Source organism: Chenopodium album, chromosome 1, assembly GCF_948465745.1.
Source record: "Chenopodium album chromosome 1, dcCheAlbu1.1, whole genome shotgun sequence".
In the NCBI taxonomy this organism is placed as follows: Eukaryota; Viridiplantae; Streptophyta; class Magnoliopsida; order Caryophyllales; family Amaranthaceae; genus Chenopodium; species Chenopodium album.
This window is the reverse complement of record NC_137834.1, coordinates 26,356,504-26,361,597: the sequence shown is the minus strand read 5'-3', so window position 1 is coordinate 26,361,597 and position 5,094 is coordinate 26,356,504. Positions and strand designations below refer to the sequence as shown.

Genomic DNA, 5,094 nt, shown 5'->3' with positions numbered 1-5,094 from the left:
AAAACACACTAAAAATAAAAGAAAAGAGAAAAAGAAAGATACCAAATCCAAAATCTCCCCCAAGCCAGAATCAGAAAATGTCCTCATTGGCTCGGGAACTAGCCCATCATAGCTAGTCCTGATCATCCTCATCCATAGAGTCGAACCCTGCACCTCCACTGCCACCTGCACCACCTGCACCAGAAGAGCTACCACCAAAATAATCAGCATGAAAAGTCCCCCCCGCCGGTCCCCCGAAAGGAATGTCCTGGTCGTACCCATGGAAGGCAGAATAGTTAGTGTAAATACCATGGGCAGTGGGATCCCTATCGTATCCCTGGGGTGGAGGATGAAACCAGTCAGGGTAAATAGCATCGTTGGGAATGTTGCCCCGACAAGCATAATCATCGTACATAGGGTAGAGAGCTCTACCCTAGTTCCTCTCCAGATACCCTAACCTCTGGTCTATAGAGCCTACCATCCTCCTAAGGTCAGTGTGAGAATGCTCTATACGGCCTAAAGCCTGACGTATACTCTGAAGATCCCATACTGGGTCAGAGTCAACATGAGGGACGGAGTGAGACATGTGAGGTGGAGAAAACGCCACCTCGGGTTGAGACTGAGGCTGGGGTGGTGGAACTGGTGGTGCTTGCCCCCTAGCGTTGGCAACTAAAAGGTCATATGTGTAAGATGGTTGCCTTGGGGGAAAGGCGGTCAGGTCAGGACTAGGTAGAGGAAAGATGGGCAAAGGCTGCTCGGTCCCAGTCCTAATACACCAGTGGGGTGTCTGCTCAGTATCCGGTCGTACCCACCCCAACTCCTCAAAATACCTAGTAGTCATATAGGTATCTGGTCCACAGTTGGTCAGTTGGTGGGGTCCATCCTCAACAAAACCGGCCTTTTTCACTACTATTCTAGTGATAAGGCCTCCTATACGAATGGGGGTGCGAGATTGGGTACTGGCCGTGGCATGTCTGCTCAAATGGTGAATAATGTACCTACCTATGTTCAATTTCCCAAACCCATACACATAGTGTCCTATAACAGCTAGTTCATTAGTTTGGGCATTATGGGGCTCGTTCCTACCTAAAAAACACAAACCCGCAAATCTTTGCCAGATTTTTGGGACTGGGTGATGAATAGGTTTGGTACTAGCATGTTGGGGGTCGGGAGTAGGCAAACCAGTCAGAGCATGATAAATGTCACCCATTTTGTAATCAGCATGCCATTGGAATGGTAATTCAGAATTCAATTCAAACAATTTACACAAATGTTAAACTAATATTTCTATTGTTCAACCTAAAAATTAAATTCAGCTCATTTCTACTATTTACAACTTTTAAAGAAGACAAGAATTCACAAGTTAATTCACGGTATGTAGGATAGTGCATATCAACGAATTTTCTCATGCCTATGTCATTTAAAAATCGTTTAACAAAATCAAACAAACCATACGATTCTAAAGTAGGGCGGTGTAACCACCGTGAAGTAATTACCTCGCGCCCGACTAGATGTTCTAGCCACTCCTGGCTAGCAATACGGATCGTCGGCCAGTACGGGAGTTGCAAATCCGGGTCATACTCCTCCCTCGAGCTAGAACTCCTACCGAAAATAGACCGATCCCTCTTTGAAGCCATGGTAAAAATGGGTATGTAAATTTATTTGAATGGAATTCGAAAATTTTGATATAGAAATGTAGAGGATGAAGAGGGGATTAAAAATGTGTAAAAAGTTTTGAATTTGGTTGAGGGATGAAGGAGAAAACTTAGATAGAAGTTAGAGGAAATTTGAGTTTTAGAGAGAGAAAGTTATGGAGGAAAGAAGAAATGAAGAAAAAAACCGAAGAAAGAAGAAGAAAAGGAGCTTCAGGTATCTCGCGCCCGGTCGGGCGATCTGATTATGAAATTTGTTATGCTCTCGCGCCCGGTCGGGCGGAACTCGCCCAATCGGGCGATCTAAACAACCCATTTCGTATACTCTCGCGCCCGGTCGCGTGCCCTTCGCCCGATCGAGCGATCTGATGATGTAATTTTCGTCTCTTTTCGCGCCCGATCGGGCGGACGAATATGTCCGTATATGACGAGTTTCGAGCCCGGTCGGGCGAAAATACTCGATTTTTAAACCTAGCTCTCGCGCCCGGTCGGGCGAGCTTCGCCCGGTCGGGCCCGAGGCTAATTGACAAAATCTCTACTTTCTTCTTTTCTTCAAATTTTGGCTAACTCCTTTCTTTCAAACTTGTATAAACACTCATAGAACTCATTAAATTCCCTCATCTCTCCTCTCATAAGGGAAAGAAAGAAAAACTAGTCTAAAAAGCATTAAAAATACGGGTTGCCTCCCGCAAAGCGCTGGTTTATCTAGGTCCCGCACGACCTTCTTACCAAGTACAATAACTAGGACCCTTGGCCTAACGTTTGATCAGGCGGTTTCTCACCTGGTCTAGCGGTGTTTTGGCTGCGACGCGGCTTCCTGACATGCCCTGTGGGACGCCAATTCACTTTGTCTGGTGGATCCTCCTTGACTTGGATTGGGAGTTCTTCAATGCTACGCACTAAAGATCCTTCTTTGATCGAGGGTTACTTCAAATTGTCATTGCATTTAACACTTGCAACTCGATCTGGCGGAACACTTATCGTAGGCTTAAATTGCACAACTTGCTTGATTGATTCCACCTTTTCGTCCTCGAAACCAAGACCAACAGTGTAGAGGGCTCTTTCTATTGCATCAACTTACTTTTGCCATTTGTCTATCTCATCTGAAAGAGATGCAACACAAGATACCGCCTCCAAGGGATCTTTTTCAAGAGCTTGGGGCTTGTTAGAATAATTCTGAACCACATTGACACTAAAGCACTTCTCCTCTGTCATGGGGCTTTTAGGGGTATTATTAAGATTAAAAACAATTTTATCGTCCCCTACTGATAATGTTAACTTACCACTTCTCACATCTATGATTGCTCCTGCAGTGTTGAGGAATGGTCTACCCAAAATAATTGGGGTTTGCATATCCTCAGCCATATCAAGAACAACAAAATCAACGGGTATATAAAATTTACCTACTCTAACGGGGACATCCTCTAAAACACCTAAGAGGTATTTGAAAGAACGGTCGGCCATCTGTAGAGTAATATTAGTAGATTTTAATTTACCCATATTCAACTTGGAACACACAGATAATGGCATAACACTAACGCTAGCACCCAAATCACACAATGCATTATCAATCATTAGATTGCCAATATGACAAGGGATAGAAAAGCTACCCGGATCTTTTAAATTAGGTGGAGATTTATTTTGAAGTACGGCACTACACTCTGCAGTGAAAGCTACTGTCTCTACCTCGCTAATAGACCTTTTTCTTGTCAATATTTCTTTCATAAATTTTGCATATGAAGGAATTTGTGTGATCAATTCAGTGAAGGGAACTGTTACCTTCAAATCTTTTTCCATCTCCAGGAACTTACCAAACTACTTATCCAAATTTGTCTTCAAGTGACGATTGGGGAATGGAAGTTTGATAACTGGCTTTGGAGCATTATTGCTCTTATCTAGAGTGGCCACCTTCTCTGGAGTGGTACCCTGCAATGTAGAATTAGATATATTAGTACTATGTTTTAGCCCTGCAGGGCTATTAGCTACATTGTCAGGTTTAATGGAATCAAGATTAGCATTATTTAATAAAACAGGTTCTTCAACTCTGGGCATAGGGGGCCCTTCATAGTTTGAACCACTCCTTAGAGTAATTGCATAGGCTTGATCCGTAGGCTTGGTCGACTGTGCTGGCAGAGCTCCTTGTTGGCGGGCTTGTAGAGTAGCGGAAAAGTTGCGCAATTTGATTATGTACGATTTTATTATGTGCTAGGATTGAATCAATTTGTGCATCTCTACTCTCCATGTGCTTCTGCATATTAACCAACATCGCTCTAATTTCTACCAAAGAGAGGTCGGAAGATGAGGAGGGTTGTTGTGGTTGGTTCTTCTGACCAGCATTGGGATGGTAATATTTCTGCTACTGTTGCTGTGGCGCCTGTGGTTCTTGTGGTGGTGGATTTTGAACATTAGTACTCCGGTAGGAAAGGTACGGATGATTCCGATACCCAGGATTGTAAGTGTTGGAGTATGGTTTATTCTGCCTATAAGCTTGAAAGGCATTAACTTGCTCCACGGAACTCCTGCAATCTTGTTCCCAATGACATATAATTCCATAATTTTCACAGAAAGCCTCATTAACATTATTATTAATTGCAAAAACATTAGCTATATTGGCAGTGCTAAGATTATCTAATTTTTGGCAGATAGAGGTCAATTGAGCTTGCAAAAAGGATACAGAGTCAACACTATGCTTCCCCTTGTTAGCAAAGCCTCTAGGATTCCCATATTGGGAATTATGTATCGCCATATCTTCAATAACCTGACATGCATCATCAACATTAAGATTCATAAATCTCCCACTAGCTGCAGAATCTAAAATTATTCTAGATGAATTTCCAATGCCATTGTAAAAGGCTTGGATTAACTGCCATTGTGCTAAATTATGATGGGGGCATTCTCTTTGTAGGTCCTTGAACCTCTCCCAAGCTTCATATAGAGTTTCATCGGCTTCTTGGGCAAAGTTCTAAATTACATTCCGTAGTACGGCTGTTCTCTCTGCAGGATAATACTTGTTATAAAAATTCAAAACAAGAGTTTCCCAGTCAGTTATACCAAGTGCAATTCTATTTAAGGTATTAAACCACAATTTAGCTTTTCCAGTTAAAGAGAATCTCCCTGATTTGGTCTTATGTGACCCCGGCTTGCCCGGTGGTATTACAATATTGACAATAGTCGGCAATGTGAAGATTTGGATCTTCACTCTTAGCTCCACTAAATTGCTTCCTCTCTATCATCGTTATAAATTGAGGTTTAATTTCAAATTGTATCCATCAAGAGCCGGTGTGGGAGTGAGATATGGAAAATCTGTAAGCTTTGGTTGTGAGTAATCACTAAGCTTCTTTGGAGCCGTCATCTCTGATTCTGGATCTGATGATACCTCTGAATCGCTAGAACCAGTTGGAGGATCGCGGTGATTATTATTATCACCATAGTCCGCCAGAATTTGCTTGTAAAGGTTCTTCTG

General features: G+C 42.7%; 1 non-coding gene across 1 annotated transcript; it reads left to right on the top strand.

The window, feature by feature from the left end:
• The first annotated feature begins 4,507 nt into the window (after positions 1-4,507).
• LOC145564416 (small nucleolar RNA R71) lies at positions 4,508-4,614 on the top strand. Its single transcript, XR_014094824.1, has one exon. It is a non-coding gene; the product is annotated as a small nucleolar RNA R71 (small nucleolar RNA).
• Positions 4,615-5,094: the final 480 nt, after the last annotated feature.